Here is a 25284-nt window from a genome sequence, read left to right as displayed (position 1 = left end):
ATTTAGCAACTTGGACTCCACTAAAAACTGGGAGCATGGACTAAGTGCACCAGTAAGGTTAGCATCCTCCGCTTGTCCAGAAACACCCTCCAAGTTGCTCATAAAAAGTCAAGTCCAGGGTAGGCGAAAGAGGAAGGAAAACTATGACACCTTAAACAAATCAGTTTTTGCAGTGCATATGGATACACTGTAATGATCACAAGTTTTTGATGACAAACATAAAACTTCAGTAGTGATAAAATTCCATCTTGCAGCAATAAAACCTTGCTTCAGATGTCAAGTGTGATAAAAGTCTGCATAGTTATGGCACTCTAGCATAACGTACATTCCATACACAGGTGCTGAAGGGATGTTGCCACAGGTGAAAGTATAGCTGACTATATGGAATGAAAAGTCATTGTGTTTGTCGTATAGTTTTGTCTCTTAAGTGCAGGTCAAGATATGAGGCTGACTTCACAGTATCATTTATCTCAAGTTCTTTGGTGTAAATATGATGTAAAAAATTTCTAAAACTAGAATTGTTGAACAATAATATGTCATCTGTATAGGGAAAACTGAGATCAAAGGATCTAGCTAAACGATGTTCCTTCTTTTGGATCAGATCAGCCTCATAAGAGTGAAGGAATATGTCTGCAAGTAGAGTAGCACTATTTGTTATCCAAAACAGGACATAAGCGTTCCATTTTCTTTCTTTCCTATTTTTAATAGCTGATTCATGACAAACTGCCTTTTGTTGCACTCAATAGATAGGTCACTACAAACAATTTTGTGTCAATTTGTGTCCAATGAAGTTATACAGAGACACTCTAAGCAAATCCAGGAGATGGACGTGTTTTTCAACAAACGGTTGGCATTCCGATGGGAACAAATTGTACTCCTTTACTTGCTGGCCTATTCCTCCACTCTTATGAGCTGATCTGATCCAAAAGAAAGAATATTGTTTGGCCAGATCCTATAATCAGGTCATAGTTTTCCGTTCCTTGTGTGTCTACCCTGGACTTGAATTTTTATGAACAACTCGGCAGGTGTTTCTATAAAAAACAGAGGATGCATATCCTACCCGTGCACCTGGTCCCTGCTAACAGTTTTCAGTGGAGTCCGAGTTGCTCATTTGCATTTGTTACTTAGATGTATGATTTAAGTTACTTTATGATCTTTGTAGTGTATGTCTCTTTTCCATGTCTAGTCTTTGTCCCTAGATTACATTCTTTTGATTTCCACTAACTCTTGGTTCCCTTGATTACTCTTTTAAATTCCTACATTATGGAGATCCAGGAAAATGATAGATAGGCTTTTATATTTTATCATAAAAATCTGTAGCTATGGTAACATAATGAAAAAAAAACAATTTTCATGAAAAATTTTAAGTGCCTTCTGTAATTTACCTGTCAAAAGTCTTCTCCAAAATATCAGGCACATTAAAACAGTCAGGAAAAGAATTGGTATTGTTGTAAAAAAAAAAAACAAAAATCTAAGGGCATCTAATGGGAATTAAAACATACCAGGCCACATTGGTATAATTTACATACATATATGATTTAAAAAGACATAGCTCAAAAAGCGCATTTTAGATTTAACTGACAATTGAACTCAACCTGTATTTTATAGTGCTTAAGAAATGTGCAAATTGTCGAAGCTGGACAGATTAAAGCTTTTATTTTACACCTCTTTATTTCCTTGAGTATTGCACATATTTACATATGAATGCTTTACTACCCACACTCGAAACCATCAAGTTTCACCTAATTGTTTTACTAAATTAGACTGTGTCAAGTTTGAGTACAAAACAGTGTAAAAAAATGGTAAAGTTGGAAATATACAGAAAAAAAAGTATTAATTAGCTTCCTAAAAAGCTATGGAGTGCTTCACTATGTCATATATAGTTGGTACAGCAGTGTCATTTGAAAATCTTTCTTTATTTGACGGGAATGTTTTCATATCCACCAAGTGATCTCATAACTGGGTTTTAAGAAGGCAATTTCTTTTGACAATTATAAGTGCAAACTTCTTCTAAAAGATTATATGAAACCACATACACAAGTTCAACAATTCTATTTAGAAAACAAATACTGTTGTTGCTGAAAGAATTGGCATTTCAAACACTTGTTACAGGGGTATATATAGGTCCATGTCATTCAACCAAAACAAGTAAAATCTGAATATATCTATTCATAGACTGTTAGTCACACAATTTAAGAATTAATCTAGCAGTAAAAACTATTTTTAACATGAATGCATTGCAAGCATGACATGATAATTTATCAAACTGAATAGTTTTCTGAGCTACCTGACTAATGTTATTATAGTACATGTATATAAATATTGAAGTTGTTTGCTGAAGCATATTTAATCTATCAAGTTTCACATTTTTGTAACTATGTTCACAGGGGGTATAATTACTGTAATTATGTTGGAGCTAATAAAAGTATTTGTACAAGCATTAGTATTTGTAATCATAAAAATTTGGGAAAAACAAAGAATATTTTCTCCAGGATTTTGGTAATCATGACATGTATAAAAAAACTAAATAGTGTACATGTTATCTGTTTAGATGTATATATTTATTTCTTGTATATACCATGATGTAAAATAAATATAAGGTATCTAGAGCAAAACAAAAAATATTCACATTTTCTATTTTCTGTACATACATGTAAACTTGATCATCCAACATTCTTAAATCTTTATAAGTCTTCTTCCACTTCACTAGTTAACATTCGCATTGGATTTGCTTAATTATATAAAACTACACTTTATTATGCAGCTGATCAGTGACGTAAAATCGTCAACTCTAACTTTATACAAGATCATATGAGATCAAAATGTACCGCTTAAATATCATACAGGCATTCTACGTGTGATTTTTGCTTGTATGAGAATGGGAAGATTACAGTAAAAGACGAAATGATCAGTTAACACTAAATTTAATGTAATATTACTTAGACACAGGCTCTCCTTACAATTGACATTAAAGGTCATAAACATTATCAGGGCCCCAATATCAATATACAGTCATTGCTAGTTTTTTAATATGGTTCCTTATCTGGTTCCCTGGTCAAAATCATGTCACCTAAAGATCGCTAAAAATTTGAGAGAAACTTGTGGAACAAAAACATTACTCGCATTTCCTGGTAACCAGTTGCTTTGATTGAGAAACTTTTCAGTCATCACGGTTACAAAAGAGTGATCTTATGAAAGGAAGCAAGATTCTAGCGAAAGTCACCCAATTTTAGAGCACATCGCATTTGTGTCTTTTCAGATGTTGAAAGCAAGTCAAAATCTGTGACATAGAATATTTGAGGATTAGCCAGTTTGAAAACTTCAGTCTTTGATTTATATTTTCTAATATCTAGAATCAACAAAACTTTCTATATAACTGGTTAACAAATCAAATTGCTAAATAGTAGCATTTATGTACAGAATATTGTTGGAGAAAGGAACAATTGTGCAGCTTGCTTAGTATTAATCTAGTGAACCATACTTTCAGAGCCCTATGAAGAATAAATGTCTAGAACTATGGTTCAAGGCATACTGACTCTTAAAGTAACCAACCAAATAATGTTCTTACATATACATGTACATGTACATGTACAATGTATTTGTGACTTCAAGCTCCCACATTTTCATGTTACTTAATATAAGTTGGCTTTCTACAAATTTAAAAACTCTTTTCTTTACATGCATCATGAACATTAATTTAGACAACTATATGCATTTGTACCAGTAAATCTGTATGTATGCTGTTACATATACATGTACATTTAGTTCTTAACAAGTATGCACATGTACAATGTACATAAACACATTGATCTGATCACAATTTTGTTATGTAAATTGACAGATGATCTGTTAGAAATAAACCAAACATAAAAAAAGTATAAACTGATGTTTAAATATGTTGCATTATGTAAATATGTGTAAAATTGACAAAGGAAACAATGAAATCTGCAAAATATATTGACTGCTTTGTGGTCACATGATGCGAACCCTGACCAATCGGTTTCTGATCAGTAATAGATGACAGATTGCAATTTTTGTTGCACAGACCAGTTCAGTAACTGTAAGTGAATCTGGAAAGTTATGCTTGACATCCAAATCACAATATCCAATATACATTTATATATGCATATGGCAATGGCATAGCTTGGGACTATATACATACTGATGAAGTTATTTTAAATGTAAACTGCCTCAGCTATGAAATAGTCAAGAGAACACTAAACAATGCAAGGAATTTGGTGAAAGTTCATGGATAAACAAGCAGTTTGTCTCTGCCTTGATGTAACACTGAAATAAACCACAGGCAAAACTATAATTAACAATATACATGTAGTACCAGGGTCAAGTCATTGATTGATTGATTATTGGGGTTTAACGCCCAAGCAACAATATTTCAGCTATAATCAGGCAATGAACATGAAATAGATGATAAAATGAACATGAAATGATGATGATCAAATGAAAAAAATGGATGGGACACAAGGATAACAGGGTCGACAAATTTTGATTGCCACTAGAAAAGGGTAGGGGTAAGTAGGGTCAGGCAATAGGTTCCTATTCCTATCAAATACCACAGCAGGGTTCTTTAACCTGCGAGGAACATGGCGTCTTTCCCAACACGGTGCACCACTATGGTTTGCGGTCAGGTTTTTCGTATCATAGCCTGACAACCTTAACATGTAACACGTCAGGGGTACCCCATTACATCACATGGGGCCACAACCCAGTTGCTCTATGGGCAGAGTGCCTAGCCCCTGGCTAGGTTTCTGAGCATAATTTAGTCACCTTTTACGACAAGCTAAAGAGCTGCTGCAGGCCTTTTCTTTTGACACCCGGACCTGCACAGGGCTCAAGTTATCATTAGATAGTTGTATTATGCAAATAAATTTCTTTTGTTATATTTTCAGAGAATTGGTTCAGAAAATAGCAAAAATATTAATCTAATCATATTAATTAATTGGACAGATATAATGCTTCTCGAGAAATAAAATATTTCCAGGGCACAGCTTAATATGACCACAGAGGTCAAAATATGAACAATTTGGGTAAGTATGGACACACCATTCAAACTTGACACAGCTTTGAAAATTGTGTTTCAATTTCAAAAATCAATTCCTTTTAGGACTCAAGTCAGAAAAAATACTGATTTCTTGCCTCTAATTGCACCCATTATTCTTACTAGGCTCAAGTCACAATACATAAAATGAATCCTAGTCTATGGCACCTTATTGGAAAATTTATATGAGATTTCTAGTTTCAGGCCCCTAAGGCCAAAGAAAAATCGGTCTTGCTTTTCCCTCTTCCAACTGGGTATCTTTCAACCTGCCAGGTTGTTTTTTTTTTTTTTTTTTTAATTAAAAAATCACCAGGTCATTTTTTCCACAGTGTTTCTGTAATTTTTTTTTAATTTCTGGTCACCAATCTTGGTCACCAAAGAGCTTCCATTATATATGTTTCTTAATGTGAAGCATTTTTCGCACCTTGAATGATGAACTTACAGAAACTTTACCACATCCGTAATAGCCGCAGGCTTTGCCAATGACAACATTCTAGCAATCAATCTACATAAATGCTCCCACAAAAGCGAAGTATGACTTATGCAAAACTTTACACAACAAGAGGCTCCCAGGAGCCTGAATCCTCACCTTGTTGAATTCTGCCTTTCAAAGGCAATACATTAAACAAGAAGTTGTCCAACAATTTTGACTCAAGAAGTCTTTGGTAGGACTTATCACAAGATCTTTTCAACAATTGAAAGAGTCTTTTAACCTATCATAGTTTTCAAGATATTAACTGAAAACTATTAATAAATAGGTCATTTTTCCCCTTTTAAGGGCAATAACTCTTACAAGGAGTCTGAAGACTTTTGTAGTCCTAAACTCCTAATAATATGGATCATTTTAATTACTGATAGAATTTGGATAAACCTAACAGTTTAGGAGATATATGTGAAAAACTACTGTCTGACCCTATGTTCTATTTTTAGTAACGGCAGCCATGTTTTTAGATGAAAACCATGATGACAGCGCCATACCAATATACAACCACAATTTATTTGCAGTTGTATAAAAAGGAAGAATGGTCAACAGCATCCACACTCAAAGTGAATGTAAAAAGACTTTGTGTGAATAGCTGTATCAAAATAAACCATGCTTATTCCATACACAAAAAAATCCTGACAGGAAATTCTGCAAGTAAATATTGGTTCATAAATTCCACAGTCATTTAGTTCCTGGATCAAGCCCCCCACCCACTACCCCCACCTCCCCCACCACAAAAAAAAGTATTTTAATTTCCCGGAACTCAATGTGCTAATTTCCAGAATGTTTTCCCATTAAGTCAATGTAAAATATTTTTAAAATACAAAATTATTTCCTAAACTATACATACATCTGTACCCTATTTTTTCTCTTAGTTTTCTTTTGTTTGGGCCTTGTGCCTTGTTGGCAAAATATCCAAGTCCTATAAACATAAAGAAAGAATACATCTGTTGGGCTTATAATGCTGGATAACTTACTTTTGTTTCATGGGATTGGAATCACTTCCCCATTCTTGGAATACTACCAAATGGGAAAAAAATTGGTCATGCTACATTATGTACATGTACCTAAATTCACTCTTAAAATTTTACTATACCTACAGACAAGATAATTTTTAGGATTACCTATCAATCAAAAAGTCCATTGGGCTACCTAGCTAAAACAAAGTTATTTTCAACCCCTGTTGCTGTCATACTAACTCAATATTTCAGGTTTTTTCTATCAAAAATTAGAAGTTGATGTTTTGCCTGTTAAAAACTGTAATCTGAGATCATTCTGGCATATGTTCTAAATGTTATTTCAAAACTAGTACCTAATATTTTATGAAAAAATCAAAACAAAAAACAAAAAAAAACAGCTTCAAAAAGTATAATGGAGTGGTACAATTCAAGTGAAGGAAGGCCACAAAAATGCATGAAGTATTTTGAATCGAAAAAAAATCTATACAGCTCTTAGTGGCTTTGCCCCTAAACCCCACTACTCACTCAAAAGGTCTAAAGACCCTTGACAGCTCTTGTACCCCCTGGCCTGAAATCCTGGATCCGCACCTAACAAACTGGTAGACCTGAGAACAGAAGCAGTGAAACACTTGTCAGTGGCGAATCCAGAGTTTTAGGTAAGGGGGCCCAAAAAAAGATTTCTTGACAAGATCATCATTGAGTATCATGAAGTGAGTGTTTTTCATGATTTAAAGGGAAAGACCACCATTACATTAAATTAGGCTTTTATGGTAAATTATACCCACGTAAACAAAAATAAATAACCTTTAATGCAAAATGCATTTTTATAAAATGTTCAAGGCTATGCAAAGTTCGAAATCTATGAATTACATGTGGATAGCCATCTTGCAGAACTTTCCTATCAGAAGAAAGATCATAGGCAGACTTTATTGATTTTATACTGATAGCTTCCAATTGGCTCATGACGTCACTAAGTTGGTTTGGAACTGATACAAGTACTGCATGCAAATGATATGTAAACAAAGAATATTTCACAATCCTGTTAATCTAATCACCAAAATATGTTGTCTTGTTAAGCTTACCAGTGCATGAATGATAAACGAGAAATACTCTAAAAGTGATTTGACTGGCAACACAAACATTCTTTGGAAGTAGCCACTAGATTTTCCTCAGACATTCTAGTCTTCTATTCATAATACCGTAGTTCGTCAATGTTGTCTGACATTTGATAACATTGTGTGCCTCAATCTCTTCTTCTGTTTATTTTTGGTTAAAATTATAGGGGAAAAGTCATAAAATTTAGGATTTCTTCAGACATCATAATATGTTACCTATTTATTTTAACTTTACAAATCGACTTTGTGATGTCACAGCTCAACCGATCATGGTGGTGCCAATAGGCGCAGAAAATTCAAATTCCCTAATTATAAATCATGATTAATTAGTTAATAAAAGGAAACTAATTTAATTTTCATGAACATTTAACAGATTCGTTTCAATATTTATGACTAGCACAATAACATAAGTTTTCAACAATTTGTTTTCTAAGCCCACCTCCCCCCCCCTCCTGGATCCACCACTGTACAAGATCTATCAATGACAGGGTTTTACTATCCACATGCTCCCCTAGTATGGCAAGCCGTTGTGGAATTTATTCCCCATTCAATGATATCTATAAATTATTTCTTGATATCAATAATTCATTTATTGATATTAATAAATGAATTATTGATATTAAGGATTAATTATTGACAAATCAATAAATAGATAAATCAATTTGTTTATGTGTGTAAACTCTTTCATTGACTGAAATAGATCTAAGTGCTTGCGGGTATGCCCGAGAACCAAGCCCAAGCACAGGGACTTGTTCCCAGTCAATTATCAAATTGCAACCCACCATCAAACAGCAACACGGAATGATATTTGATAGTGGCGTTGCCTTTGATAGTAAACCCCCATTATTGACCGCGAGCAAGTCCCTGTGGCTCAAGAGCAAGAAATTAATTTTGTATCGCCTGGTTGCACGTGTGTGTGTACAAAATAAAAAGTATCTTAGTTCAAGACTGTGTTTTGAGTCAGTAAGTTGTATTATAGATAGTATCAAAGGCATGCAAAATACATACTTTTAACAGGAAAATTCGTTCCTAGCTATCTACTGCATTGTTGCCAACATCAAGCTACTTATTTACTAGTCCGGGTACGACTAGCACCAATCTCATGCAGTATGTAATCATTGGTACCGCATGTACAACTTTCAAAATAAACAAATCTTGATCGCACTTCAAACATCGCGTTTTGAATAGTATAACATGATATGCTTCAAGCCTTCAGAGAATACAAAGTTCCAAATGAAACAGTCTTAAATCTTAGGTGTTGTCGTTACATGACGTTTTAAGTCTACTTTCTGAGCAACACGAAAAGCGGTGCGTTTGAACAGAGACCTATTCGAACATCGCATCGCTACTCGGTATTTTTAATATTTCATCAATTGACCAATAATCTAACAATTTAGGATTAAGTTTGTATATGTTTATATAAAGTCAGAGACGTTGTATATTATCGTGACTGTCTCTGGTAAAAAAAAAATCGCTCAGTTTACTTTCTCGTATCGCGAGTGAAATGTAATACGGGGAAAAACGAGAAGTCATTGGAAACCACGTACATCATACATTAAATAATGAATAATAACTAATTTTTTGCCGATCTGTTCAAAATACAACGATCATCTCAAATTTTTAACTGAAGCAGAGACATAATTGTCGTATCAGTTATACAATATACACATTTTACTATATGTTTTCAAATCACTACAGCATGATCATGAAGCGCCAGTCTATATACAAGCGCTTCATAAAAAAAAATCATATGTTACAATCCTAAGAATAATACTAAGAAATACTCTCTTAGTTGGTACATTGACAGCATTATTTTGAAAGGATTCAACAATCCTTATACATATTTTTATACAAGGATTGTTGGCAGACAAGTTAATTGATCCAGCTTCTCAGTGTTTCAAAGCCAGCAAGAACTCTACGATCAGTAAAGCCAGTAGTTAAGTCGAAAACATACGGAGAAAGACTATTTGATCGAGAGGCCGCCGTTGTATGGAATGACTTCCCATTTTAGACGTTCGAAGTGTTGAATCACTGTCTGCGTTGAAGAATAATCTTAATACACTTTTAATCAGACAAGCATCCAGAATTGTTAATTCATATGTGATACTTGCCTTTTTCAGACTTTTATTTGTTTATATGCTTTTAGACTTCTTTTGCGTTGTCGTTGATTCTTTATTTATCATTTCTTGCATATGTTTTCTTTTATTTGATTAATGGGTTTTACATATGTAACTAGAATTTTTTTAGTTATATTATTTTTATTACAATACATCGTGTACCAAGTTACATCCCTAGGTTATTCCTACGAGGAGGAATGACCCGGCCAGCAAAAGCTGTAATTTTATATAGCCTAGCTGGCCGAGTGGTCTAGGGCGCTGGACTTTGTGCAGGCTGTGTTGTCATAAGATGTCAGAGCGGTACGATTTCGAGTCCCGCGAAGAGAACGACCAAAATCGCAATTTTGACAGTTCTAACGTCGTTGGGATTTTCCAGACCCTTATATATATACATACCATGTTATCACTGAGAATATGCAGACACAATAAATAAGACAAGTTAAATATTTGAATGAGTAGAGACGGATCCAGATTCGAAGCTTTAGGGGAGTGGCCTTCAAGAGGGTATGCCTCCTTTCTCTCGCCTGATGACAAACATTTTATAAAATGAAAATGCTGAATAAATTGATTATTCGAGTGATTTAGTGCATTTTGTCAATCTAAAGTGATGTCATAGACCAAATCTAAAGAAACTACGATCCGGATACCAAACTTGAGATCTAACAGAAGATGTTGCCGTTCAGATCTACTCTTCATTACTTTTAGAAACACCGAATATACCAGATACACCCATGGACAGTACTTAATAACAAAATATAAGAAGGGTGCCGCTTGGCCTACTTTTTACAGTTGGGACAAGTCAGTATGGACACAACATTTAAATTTGATACAGCTCTTCGTGGATTTGAAGAAGTGATAGAATGCTTGGAAAATTGACCGAAACTTTTTTTTAAAAAGTGGTAGTATAGAATAAGAAATACAATATTAATACAAAGTTTATGAAAATTCTAATTCTGACACTTTTTTGAAACGTTAGATCTTTAGAGGTGCGTGTAAGGACCTCGTGGTATGGACCAACAGTGGTACAAATCTATAAAGATCTGTAATATAGTTTTACTTAAAGTTAAAACTTGAGATACTATTTTAGAGACTAAACTTTTTGCTGAGAGTGGTCGCCGTATTGACACCTAATTTTGACAGAAAAACTGAATTTTTTTTTAATCAGTCGACTTTCAGAGACACCGAAAATACAAAATCTCAATATGTATATATATATATATATATATATATATGTGTGTGTGTGTGTGTGTTTTTTTTTTTGTTTTTGTTTTTGTTTTTGTTTTTTTTGGGGGGGGAGAGGGGGGGTTATAATATAAAATCTCGCTACTATTCAAAAAGGAAGGGCGTCAAAATTTGATAACATCGATTTACACATAAAGGCAGTTATCATCACGATAAATTCCAATGTACACAGTTCAGGCACTAGCTGACCCAAAATCACTACGAAAACTGATGAGGTGTCAGATTGTGTATTACACGCACTAGATCTGTCTCGTATGGTATTATTTCTTTTTTATCATTTTTGTGGAGGGCGTGGTCCAAGATAAAGAACCTTGAAGAATCACTTCAACTTTATGTTTCACGTTCGTATTCTTGAAAGTAGTACATTAAAAGTCACCAAACTTGCAAAAGAAATAGTTGGTGATAAACCTAAAATCTAATTACCCCTTCCCAACAAAATCAAATATCCTCAAGGCAGTGCTTGGGAACACCTGACTAGATCAAATAAAGTTTTATTTCAGAGCTCGATACGTAACAAAATAATTCGCTGCAAAAGAGGGCCATAAATTAAATCGAACATCTAAATACATGTACTATAGCTGTTAGTTTTAGCAATAGAATAGCATGTTTCGTTGGACACAGCTCGATACAGAGAGGTCGATGGGATATCCCGGGGAAAGTTTCAAGCTTGATGTAGTTCTGGATCTGGATTATTCTTAAATGTTTAACATAGGATAAAATTTTGACAATATTGTTATATATGAAATTGTACAAGATTACATGGACTAACACAGTACTACTCTATATCTTCAAATATTGCTTGTGGATGGTATGGGTTTAAAAAGTGAATAAATAATTTAATTTTTACTTATTGGCCATGAAATTTGAATGTATCCAAAATTGAAAACTTGATTGTAATTAGGTATAGGTTGTTAACTATCATGAAAATGCTTTTGGTCACATTTCGACTCTATTTCTATACAAACTGCATGTCATATAACACCAAAAATCTACCCATGCAGCCAATTTCTCCTTTTGCTACATAGAACCATGAACTACGATTTCATACAGATTTATACAATTTGACTCTTAACTATTGTGCGTTCCTCGCACGTTTAAGAACCCTGCTGTGGTATTCGATAGGGAGAACCTTTGTGCTCCGCCACAGGAGGCTAAATTGCCCTACCCTACCCATCCCTCCCTTTTATCTTGTGGTAATCAAGGTTTGCCGACCGTATTACACTTGTGTCCCATCACTTTTTTTCATTTCATCGTCATCATTTCATGTTAAACCACAATATTCAATCAATCAATCAGAGTTCAAAAAATAAATTAAAGTACAATAACGATATTCACTATTATTCTAGATTTTTTACTAGTTGACAGTGCATATGAACACACTATGAAGAAAAATGAAAACTAGAAATACTGTGAGCAACCTTACAAATGAAGTACCTCAAGGTTAGAATACCCACTCCCCCATCTGTACAGTGGCCTGGCATAAATTATCATATATATTTTATAACTACATACATCTCTAAATATGGTGCAAAGCCTTCCTGTAAAATATTTTATGGCAGGCAGACAGACAGACAAATTATGCCCTATACACCACTTTAATTTTGTTTGTTGGTGTTGTCAAAAATCCAGAGCTGTAAAACACAAATACTAGATATCGACGCCTTTTTAACAGTTGTGGAACGAGACTGGTGTGTTTGATATACTAACAAATTCATAGTATTCAATTTGATAAATACTGTACAGTATGTACAAATAGAATATATACTATTAATAAGTTACTTCAAAACTGATTTTCTTACCCCCGCCCCGCCCGCCCTTTAGTATTTGGGTATACTTGTACAAATTCATATTGTGATTTGAAATTAATGATTTACCCATGTACGTAATATATGGTAAATTACATTTATCGTTCCCCGAGTGACTTAATCATAATTGTCCTGTTTTGTGACTGTCGTTGATTGGAACAGAAACATTCGATATTCTTCTCCTGCTTCTTCGTTATCATCATCATCTTCTTCTTCTAAGATGCATGCAATAGTGACCGACATTGATTACATGTATAACATCTTTCGATGCGACCCATGACAAAATTCTTCATCAAGAATAAAAGGAAAGAAATATGCATCATCCTAAGTACATATGCTGAATACTTGTCTATTGCATTCTGAGTACGTTTAGTTTCAGAAGGGTGACCAGGCCATCAAATCCCCCCCCGACCCTTTTATATTCGGATACATTTGTATGATTTCATATAGTGATTTGAAATTATTGATTTTATAATACTCACATTCTGAAAATTTCTTCTGTTCTTCGTTATTGACGAAAATAATACTCTAAACTCCACTTTCACGAAAATATTAAAATCACAAAGATATTGTGTGTTAATACAAAATGTATTAAAAGGAGTGGTCCAAAACAAAGATGTTAAAAACCACATAGCAGGTCATATTTTGAAAGTATTTACACCGTTTGATCACGTGGTTCATAAGCGCTGCATCCATTGCTCCAGTACAACATAACATTTTAATTGATAAGGAATTTGGTTTAAATTGTAGGTACCAGTATCGTATTGCATATCCCTGAGCGGGTGTACGTCAAAACATGGATGCCATAAAAATATAGTGCATTTTCTTTTTGCCTCTCTACAAACTAATGTTTTGTCAAAAGACATGAACAATGACTTAAAAAATAGAGCAAACATCACACTGTAAGATGAAGAACTTTTTTAAAAGAAAATCTAACATAATATCATAAAAACTGTTCCACTGAAAAGGTTGGTTTGGTGAGTGCAAAACGAAAGTGAAAGTAGGGAAAATGGCTATTTATAGTTCGAGACTACTTTTCTGTCCAATCTTCGTGGACTCACCCTATTTTCTTTGCGGGAAATTATTTTTTCACATGTCCTTAGAAATGCTACATAAGTGAAAGTTTTATTGAATCAATTTACATATTTTTTAAAAAATCCTAAAAATATGCACTTCACTATAGAAGTCTATGGGAAAATTAATACGATACTGAGACCTGTACATGTTCCGAAAAGGGGGGTGCTTACTGGCCTAGAGGGAAAGAGGGGGTTTGAGATTTAGTACTATAGTGATTTGATAAATAACAGGATATCAATATACTACAGAGAAGAATTTATTAGAGTATATACCTCCCTATCGATGGAGAAGTGAGCTGTCTATCTGTCCGTAATTAATATAATAGTGTTCTCTTCAACTATGGCCAGGGCCACTCGATGTAATGCCACAAGCTGTGCTGTATTTGTGAACTTTAACCTTTGATATAAAGTTTTGGTAACTTTCAGTATATCGAATTGGTTTATATACTGCATGTTTGTCGTTCACTCAACTTGGGATTAGGTGGTTAATAGTTGGTATGTTGTTTCGCCATAATGTGCCCGATACAAACACTTAACCGAAAAAAAATCAATACGACAATAATATAGAAAACACTCAATGTAGCTACATTTTAATACTAGAGAGGGAACATTAATGGCAGTAGCAGTCAACCGTTAACTTTAAGGATAGAACAAATAAATAATAAAATCGCCTAAACAAAAACTAAAATCACCAGAAACAAGAAAAAAAGAACAAAATAAAAAAAAAAGATAACAAATATATTTGTATATGATAGAATGTCACCCGAGCGCTAATGTGTCGGTTTGTTTTTAGGGGGTTGTCAGTTGTCAGGACATGCGTCCATAGAAGAACAAATGCAAAATCCGTCACAATATCCGAAACTTCTCCACCGACAGAAAATCGCGGACAGCCTGTGTCTTTTTAGTCCACCAGGGTGGAGGATTTGTTCCCTCAGTTGACAGATGAAGATATTATCCTGTCTAATATATTTGAAAGGTTGGAACGAAGAATAGTAACCACGATAAATAAACCCATATGATGTGCTTCACGGCAAATCCGGAAAAAAGCGGGATACTGACCAAGAAATATAAAAAGTGGCGTTTCCAAGCTAGCACTTGTTCCTTTTTAGCCTTATTTTGCCAAAGTTCAACACAATTTTTCAACACAAGTGTATACCAACCCCTTGTATCCTTTTCTAATATCCGACACTTTTCGACAATTACAAGTACAATGGTAATCAAGGGAACCAAGGTTATTGCGGGGATCAAAAGAATGTAATTCAGGGACAAGTATCAGAAAACATGTCGGTGTAGATTACACGGATGATTTATTGTGACTAAACTGAAGATATCTTCAATAGTGCAAATAGAACGTTGACACACTCAAAGGAATTTGCAGAGAAACTTTATTCTTTTTTGTCATACATTTTGTATTTCAATAGTCCTGTCGTTATGAAATAATTTTGTTAATTTTATTTCCTAAACGGATTGGGTTGACATATGTTGGTCGGTTTCCTCTTCTTTTCCTTCTTATAATCTGGTCTGTATATCGACTCAAACACAGCCAAACGGATTGAACCAAACTTGTCAACAAACTGAGTCACCATACATGTATTCAGATTTACACTCAATATCCGAATTTTCAATCACATCCGTCGTGTAAAAAGGGTATAAGGGACAAAATAGTCCTTGACAATATGTACATGTAAACTGATCTTGTTTGGAGGACATCTATCCGATTGGTGTCAATTTTTCGTGGCATCCGACAAGGGGGTGTTCTGTCGGCTAAACTATACTGACTTAATGATAAACAGCCTCACTTCATGAACTAAAGGCCGTGAGGTCTCTAATTTTGAAACAAATGAAAGTTAAGTAGGCCAATGAGTGCCAATGCTACATCAGTTTTCAAAGACCTTGATGTAGCAAAAACATTGTCTACTATACATGATAAATATGTTTTCGTACCAGCAGTATTACCAGAGGTAGACGTAGAAAATAATAGTAATGATAAGACCTATACTGTTACCACAGTCTCCAAAGACGGGATTGGGGAAAGCCATAAATCAGTGCTATCTTCTTTTTGTCTCTCTACCGAGGACGGTGATTGTGATTTACCGTGTATGTACTGGATTCCTAAATTCCACAAAAATCCATTCAAACAAAGACACATAGCTGGATCTGCAAAATGTACTACCAAACATCTTTCAAAGCTTTTAACTTCTATACTCACAGCTGCCAAAGAGAGTCTGCAGTCCTACCACAACACTTTTTACCCCGTAGTGGTATTATTTCAATGTGGATCCTGAAACATTCGAAAGATCTTTCGGAGAAAATCTGTACAAGACCATTATCAGAATAAGATAGCATTAAAACCTATGTTTTTTTTATCACGCTAGAATATTTACAAATAGGCCTCTAAAACAGGATTATGTTGCTACAAGATTAAAATCATTATTTCAGAGGTTTTATGGTCGTCCTCATGAACTGGTGATCGCTACGGAGTATCCATCTTCACAATGAAAATTGATTTGTTCAACGTGTCATAGTTTTCCCTTCCTCTTTCGTCTACCCTGAACTTGACTTTTTATGAGCAACTGGGCGGGTGTTTCTAGAAAAGCAAAGGACACTTAGCCTACTGGTGCACCTGTTCCATGCTTCCAGTTTTTAGTGGAATCGAGTTGCTTATTTGCTTTTGTTACTTAATATGTATGATTTTAGTTGCTTTATGTTCTTTGTTGTCTATGTCTGTTTTCCATGTCCAGTCTTTGTCCCTGGATTACGTTCTTTTGATTACCGCTATAACCTTGGTTCCCTTGATTACTCCCCAAAAACTGTTACTTTTATATGTTACTGTTCCACAAAATACTAGTTAGTTTTCATAAAATAACAATACAGAACTCGGTCGCACAGCATTCTTCCGAACATTTACAAAATACAATAAACAAACACAAAGTCTGTACATGCGGTTCGACGTCTTTTGTTTTCAATTACGTCAGTAGATTCAAAAGATAATCAATCTCTTTAACGAATCAAGACGATTTTGACAAACACGGCTAATTGTTTAATTAATAAAACAGCCTAGATGAAACTATTCTACCGACAGCGATGCCACTCCACTCATAATTTGACGTTGTTAAAGAAATTAGACACCTCTCTCATTTTAATTTGCGATAAATGGATTAATTTGGTATCTTTTCCAGGTTTTGGGAGCAACCACTGGATTAGTATTTGTCGAGTGGGGGGTGGGGGGGGGGCTAGGATAAAATGTTCAGTCCTGAATGTTTGTTTTTGTGTAGGCTATCCTGATTTGTTTTATTTTTTTATTCCAGAATGTCCATACAAATATGGCAAATAATTGTAACATTACAGTGTTTACAAAAAATATATCCTGATTTTTTTTTTCAACAGATGCATTCGGCAATTTTATTCCCAAGTGGTCATTCGGGATTTTTTAACTATATGCTACCATCCTGCCTTTTTGTCAAAGTTAATCCTAGCCTCCCCCAATAATTATTTTTTACCAATTTAAGGTAAGATTATTAACTATCGTTTATATATATATATATATTTCAGATTCTCGACAAGTGACCTTGGTATTTCCATTAGCCCAGAATGTTTATTTTCTTCTTTTTCCAGTCCATGCAAAAAAATATTATTCCATGCCTGGTGTGCATGTCCCCATCAAAAGCAAGTTTCCCCGAGTGACCCTAAAGAAAATACCATATGGTCTGAATGCATATATTTTAAACGTAGGGGTAGTAGGGGAGGTTTACAAATACTTTAAAAACCATAACTGAAAAAAAATTTCAAGAGGAAATAGTAAGTCCTCTCCCTTCAGCAAGTTAGGAATGCAAACGGGATATTCGACATACATTGCTTTTTTCACTCTATTTCTAGCAAAACGGTATTTTAATATTTATGTAAATTAAATACCAAAGTATGTTTCATTCTATGTCTGGGTAAGTGTAATTGATTCAGCGTGGTTACAGTGAAGCAATGGAATGAAAATAAATTAGTCTTTTAAATTAATTAATTCAATAACACTAATTTTTGTTAGTATCTTATATTGAGGATATATACTTTTCCCATTACCATTTTTGTCAAGGAAGGCTATCTATAGCCTGAACTTGACTTATTTAAATATTCTTCCTTTGATGGGAAACCTGAAAATGTTGACAGGGCAGCTAAGATAAACATTAAACATTAATAATCAATTACAAAATTTGAACAAAAAGCAAACGCCACTGTCTACAGCCTTTTGAAAGAAATAAAATAATTGAAAAAAAATGATGCTATATTACATTAACCACATCTGTAGTACACTTTTAACTTCTATTGTACATAATAACAATAAAAATAACATAAAAAGTGCAGTAATTACTATTAGACAAGAATGGCTTCATGGACAATGATATTCACCCCATACATGTAAAATTAATGTTATATTTTAGTTTTTATCCAATTGTCTTTCCATTCAATGAGCCCTGTGCAGGTTCGGGTGTTAAAACATTAGGCCTGCAGCAGGGCTAAGCTTGTCGTAAAAGGCGACTAAATAGTGTTCAGAACCATAGCTGTGGACTAGGGCGCTCTGCTCACAGAGCAATTGGGTTGTGTGCCCCAGGTGGTGTAATGGGGTACTCCTGGCGTGTTACATGCTGGGATTGTCAGGTTATAATACGGAAAATCTGACCGCAAACCATTGTGGTGCACCATGTTGGGAAAGACGCCACGTTCCTCGCACGTTAAAGAATCCTGCTCTAGTATTCGATAGGAGTACGAACCTTTGCGCTCCGCCACAGGAAGCTAACTTGCCCGACCCTACCCGTCCCTCCTTTTTATCTTGTGGCAATCAAAATTTATCAACCTTATCATCTTTGTGTCCCACCCCTTTTTTGATACATGCATGGTGAGTCCTACCCGTCACACCATTTTGGAGGATGGGGCTAGGTTGTAGCAAATAAATTTCAGATCATAATTTACTTAAGATCAAAAACGTAAATTCTATATTATAGCAATATACTACAAGTTTGTTTTAAACATGATACATTCATTTTGTCAAAGTTTATCGCCTCTATCCCAACAATCACACAACGACAGTTTTATCACTTTAAAACCCATCAAACGAGATTACATGTTAAACCACCTTCTCCGTCCGTCATTCCGTCCGATTATCTCGGCTCCCAATGGGTGGGTTTGTTTCAAAATTTGGTGTGGCATTACGAAGATGGGCACACGGTGTAAGTGGTTCTGGCTGATCTCCGATATCAACTTCCTGTACGAGTTAGACAAGCGTAATGCAAAACAACGTGTGCAGCTTTTTGGGGGGACAAAGAGTGTAGGACCATATGCAAAGCATTCCGTTCAAAGGAAAAAAATGATAACAGAAAAATAAAGGCAAAAACAAAGTTAACGTTCACCCATGTAAACAGCCGCCGAGCGCAAAGTACGGTTGATAAACAAGTTCACGAACATAAATATGTGGAGAACAGAAATGAATCCTAAGAAAATGTGGTGAGCCTTACACCATTTCTTCATTTAAAGTTTTCTCTTTGGAAATGGTTCAATTGGAAATGATTCTTCTAGATTGAGAGAATTTATAGTTCAAAGTTAACAAAATCCTTTTTTATCTGAACTTTTCACAAATTTTGTTTTGTATTTCAACGGGCAAGTTTAAACACAAAAATTGTGTTCGTATGTCCTTTATAAAAACTACTCATAGAAATATTATCAATTCCAAGTTTGTAGTAATTTAGAGATAAACAAAAATTTATCAAAGCACCGTAGCCGATAATGTGTAGCTTATAGATACGATTGGCGTGGAAGTCTAAAGCGGTTAAGATCACAATAATGTGTCGCAAATGCGGTTGATTTTTATCACTTTACTACATGAATAACAGTGAAAAGTTATGGCTTTATTCAAAATTAGCAAAACACATGAATCGAACTCTTTTTTACTATGATTTGCGTAGTTGTAGATGAACTATAGATGCAGTTTACTGTTTTCTAAGTCGTTTTGGTTCTGAACGTGTGTTCATACATTATATTGCAAGATAGAAACGATTTTTATATGATTCAGTTGTGATGAAAAGACTAAGGACTTCTAAATTATAGTCAAACATTACATGTCGTAACACAAGAAAACTAAAATAAAGTTTAAATGATCAAAATGAGAAATTTCAGTACCAAACAAAGACAAACATGTACATTAAATACATGTATATGCTAATTGTGTTACATGTGCCACACAATGAAGGAAAGTTCTGCAAGTCTATGACACAGTCAGAAAATTCAAAGTTCACTGAGCTATTGAAAGCATCCGTTAACCATTTATGCGCCCAAACTGATCACTTAAGTGTAAGTGTTTGTTCGAATCAGGCAAAATGGGAAAAATCAGAAACAGGCATGTCAAAACTCCTCCGATCTGACAATCAAATATCACACAAGAATGCTTTCTCTATTTGAAAATACCATTATTTCATCTAAGCATCATTGGATTTTCTCAGAAAATTTCATATGGAATCTTAGAAAAAATAGATTTTTGACAGAGTTATCTGTCCTTGAAATATTATTTTTCAGTGCATTTCAATGAAGTTGTAACTCAATGATTCGGGGGGGGGGGGGGTTACGAGCACGCATTTTGTAATTCAGCACACGACTTCATCCAAAAAGACTAATTTCCTCTTAAATACAGTTAATTTTAATTTGCATTAATAACTGATATACTTGTATCGAATACCATACTTGGTACAATGACCCCATGAATAATTACCGTTAGAATTCGTTTATCTCGATGATATTAAAAGTAGTATAAAAGTAGTATAAAGTGACCAAGATTATTGTAATGTCCAGACAAAAACACACGCGTCTTATCAACTTACAGCATATATCAAACTATTGGATGTTTAACATTTACCGTTTCACTAGGAGATGATTTAGCCCAATAATTCACAATTTTCATATTTAATCGAATATAACAATATTGTTAACTAACCTCAGATCTGTTTTTAAATTGTTTATCAACCGTATTTGTGATCAGCACCGATTTGGAAGCCACAGTTTTCCCGGCTGTTTCTAGCAAATGATATAAATCAAATAACGGCCCAATTGCAATATTAAAAGACAAACAATGAATTTGGAGAATGAGGTTTATGTTAGCCAAAGCTATGCGTGTACATGGTTTATTGAATTAATGTTACTTCTTGTAAAGCCCTACAGGGTAAATAAGCATTTGGCAGGATGACTGGCGGGCATTATCTTTATGAAATGCTTACATGTATATACCCTTTAGGGCTAGACAAGTTACATGAATTCAATTAACAGTGTACATATGCATGCATTCATTTAAATATACATGCACCTTGGTCTTTTAAGATCGCAATTTAGCCATCATTTAATTTACATCAGTTGCTAGAAAAAAAGAAATGATTGATTTTTAATTTAAGCCAAGAGTCCGACAATTTAAAAGGGAAATACGTGTTTGGTCAAAGAATTTGAAGGTTCTTTTCTTATAAACAGAAGTATATCGTCTGGTGTTTTACTAATACAATAATGTTTGAAGAGTACCTGGTTTGCATAAAGGGGACTAACAGACACACCTTCTTGTTATCGTCCTATTTCAATTTGTTCTTTACATACAATTTCCAAAAATTTTGAGAGACATAATTGTTCGAATCTCTATGCATATATATGTATTCTACTACAAGTAGATCAGTCTGATTTTAGACAAGACAGTACGTGTTAATCAGCATTCACGAAGTTACTATTAATTGATGAATGAATCAAATACATACATGTAGAAGATATTTCAGTAAATAATTTTGTTGTTGTAAGCTAATCTGAAATTTCATAGTATTGAGAGTAATCTTTGGTCCAGGTGAGCTAAAACGGGGATTAAATTTACGGACCCTCCTTAGTATTTGAAGATTTTCCAACTGTACGAGTTATCACAAAATCAAAATAGCTTGCCATGCTTTCATAGATGACGTTGGAACTTTGGTGTCGACCTAGATATCATAAATTACTTATTCCAACCAGAATATTACTAACATGTCTGCGATAAGACTTTTACAATCTAATGTAGAATTTGTAAAACAAATTTGTTCCTCTTCTCATTCCCTGTTCTCATTGGCTGAGTAAAACAAATAGCGCGCATACTGATTTTTTTTTCAAAACAGTCACAGGTATCAAACCCCCCTCCCCTTTTCCGGTATAAAGGTGGTGGGTGCCTTAATATTCTACATCTGAGCTAGACGGCTTCAATTGATTCTTTTTACCATACATTTTTAACGAATATTTAAGTTTGGAAAATGAGAAAAATAAAGAGAATCAAGATTTAACACAAACATACACGATTTAAAATAAGAAAATTAATAAATCCCGTGGTTAGAAATATCAGTTTCTCATTTTGACTAGACTGAAGCATTGACTGAATCAGAGCGCAGTGTGAGGACACTGGGCCAGATGCTCTAACAGATTAGGAAGGCGTCCCAATCTGACAACATAACTGAAAGTGCAGTTTAGTCACAAAAAATAAACAAAGTTCTGAAAATCCAACAGAAACTATAGCTCTCTGAATTAACAGTTTCTCTGCAAAACATGTTGTCGGGCATCGGTCGTTAAGTGCATAATTTAGGCGATAGCCATCTTTTCAAGTTTCCAGCAGGTAGATTATTTTCATCATGAAATAAAATCTAACTATATCTAGAGTAGCGGATCAAAATGGGATTTCAAGAGGATAACCAGAAGAAAGAAGATTCAAGCCTAGAACTGATATTTGCTCACTTTTGTCCTGAACAAAACCCCAAAACTATTACACTGGATCCGCCACTGATCACGACATGAACAATGCCGTGACTGCTGTTAATCACGGTGGCATGTCCATCAACAAGTCTGCAACCATAACTTGATTTTATTTCTCTTTTTTAAATGCATTACACAGTGTCTCTTTTTATAACTGATATCACAAGCTAGACATGCATGAAGACCCGACTTAATATTTGTTCAACCAATCATGTCTACAATAGAGTAGATATTTCAGTTTCAAACAGCTAAACATCATTTTCCTTCGTGGAGCTTCGCTCCTTCTTAAGGCTCTGCCCTGGATCCGGACCCTCAGACCCCTCGCCGTAATGGTCCCTATACTTTGTTTCTTGCCTATCTTCACCCTTGTTGAAACAGCAATGTCACATCAAATCATGAGGTAAAAGTGGGGGATACTGAAAAAAGCTGTTTTTCACTGTTTGTGCTCGAGTGTTATCTTTTTAATGATTGATTTATTTTATGCAGTATAAACATTTGTTAAATTGGCAAATCGATGTTTTGCATTTCGGGACGCAAACATTCATAAATATGTTTTTTTTTTCTACTCGGATTTTGTATCCGGATGCTAGCCCACAGAACGCTAGTCTGGAAAATGTTTTCTTTATTCAAGCAGTGCTAAGGTTGTCTGGCAAGCTATTTTCTGACTTGGTGCCATACTCAAGCAGTGCTAGAAGTTGACTGGCAAAATATTTTCTGACTTGGTGCCGATTTGGTGTTTGGAGGAACGGAGTTCCAACCTCTTTCTTTGTAGGGGTAATATTCCTTATAATTCCACTTCATTTCATAGCATGGGAGCTACATCAACCCAAAGTTGTATGAATAGTTGTCACTCCAACAGATGGTTATCAGGGGCGGATTCAGGCGGGGGCGTGACGGGGGTACATCCCGCCCCCAATTTTGCTGAGCATGGGTTGTCAGTGGTAGATGTAGGCGGTTTTAGGTTGAAAACTTAATTTTCTTGCCAATTTTACCACAAAAGAAATCTACATTTTATCCACTCTAGAAGAATATTTCAAAAATTTAACCTAAAATGGCGAAACTATGCGCCCCTAATCTAAAATCCTGGATCCAAGGTTGTCACCATACTTTAAATGATTGATCGGTTATAGTTTAACGTCCTGTGGAATATATATTACATGCAAGGTTTTGAATGTGAGTGCTTTTGCATCGAAACATTTAAGTAATATATATTCAATTTCTAGGAAATACTATTTGTGATTTTCTGGACGATTAATTATCGGGGAAAGTTTGAAATAACAGTAGGCAATATAACTTCGAAAGTTTCATATTTTAGACTACTGACGAAATTTCATTACATTAATTCTACAGATGTTTCAGCTCGGTTTTAAACAGAATTGCGGCATCTGAACGGACTGAAATAAAGTCTTGCTCATAAAATCATTCGATCGTGAGTTATCATAAGGTATGGGGATTAATATTTTTCTGAGACAACCGTCTAAAGCTGTAACAATGAGGTATATGTGTCATTTAATAGCACTTTACTGAAGCTTTTTTATGATTTCATTCAATATTTGCTCACAATTATTTTAATATACATTTTAGTCTCCCTCCACTTCTCTCCCTGTCGCCTTTTGCCATTTCCATCGCCCTTGCTCTGTCTTAAAGATGTGATAAGCGACTATTGTGAAGGGTTTCCCTCCTTTCCTAATTCAGAGAGGTTTTGACACTTTTTATTACTGAGACTACGTGTATCTTTTTCCTGATTGTATAGGCGTCTTACAACCAACGCTCTTAATAAGTCATCTGTACACCTTTTTAAGTAAGGAAGACATTATTTTCATCGGTTTCATCTACTAGTATACACTGTGCTATCACCTAATCAAGAGCATTTTATTTAATACATTTGTATATGCAGGGGCGTAGCTAGACTTTCTTTGAAGTGGATGCTCAAATTCGTCAAGAAGTATAAGGGGCCGCCAAAGGCCCCAAGTTGGGAGGGGGCAGGGAGCAAAGCACCGTGAAGCTTCCGCTGTTTGAGCGTTTTACACCTATAAAAGTTAGTCAAAATTTATGCTGTGAGATAATTTTGTGGAAAATGTTTTGTTTTAAATTTGTTAATACCAGCAGTGACAGTGATGATCGAGGATAAAACTAAAATGAAGAAATTTTCCTCCCCGCTGATATGTTGTATTTTGTATTGTTTTAAATTGTTGATCCCTTCAGCACACGTTTTCATACCACAGCGTATACGGTATGAAAGAGCTTGCTGTAACTACACAGACTTTTTGCACTATGATAGACTTCTTACAATTACTGTAGGCTTCTGGAACAGTGTAATGTTGCTACACGAATGAAGTCATCACTACATAAGTTTTATGGTTGTCATCATGAACTCGTGGATCATAACGGTGTATCAATTTGCTACATGAGCGTAGACCAATTTGTTCAGCGTGTATAATAATTTTCCTTTGCTCTTTCGTCTACCCTGGACTTGACTTTTCATGAGCAACTCGACGAATGTTTCTAGAAAAGCAGTAACCCTACCGGTGCAACTGGTCCATGTTCCCAGCTTTTTTTAGTCCGGATTACCCATTTTACTTTTGTTGCTGTGTATGTACTAATCTGTTCTGTGTGTGTGTGTAGTCGTTGTCATTTGATAACATTCGTTTG

At 34.8% G+C, this 25284-nt stretch overlaps 1 protein-coding gene and 1 pseudogene across 6 annotated transcripts in view; one reads left to right on the top strand and one right to left on the bottom strand.

Annotated features, from left to right (window-relative positions):
- LOC148600550 (uncharacterized) overlaps nt 1-13336 on the bottom strand; it is a 42544-nt pseudogene extending 29208 nt beyond the window's left edge.
- LOC148600548 (uncharacterized) overlaps nt 1-25284 on the top strand; it is a 227300-nt gene that overhangs the window by 138421 nt on the left and 63595 nt on the right. The gene's annotated exons all lie outside the window — the stretch shown is intronic.

This window comes from Perna viridis, chromosome 13, assembly GCF_037379345.1.
Source record: "Perna viridis isolate PV_CMFRI_1.1 ecotype Kerala chromosome 13, ASM3737934v1, whole genome shotgun sequence".
Taxonomy (NCBI): Eukaryota; Metazoa; Mollusca; class Bivalvia; order Mytilida; family Mytilidae; genus Perna; species Perna viridis.
Note: the sequence above shows the minus strand (reverse complement) of the source record. Positions and strands in the feature narration are given on the sequence as shown.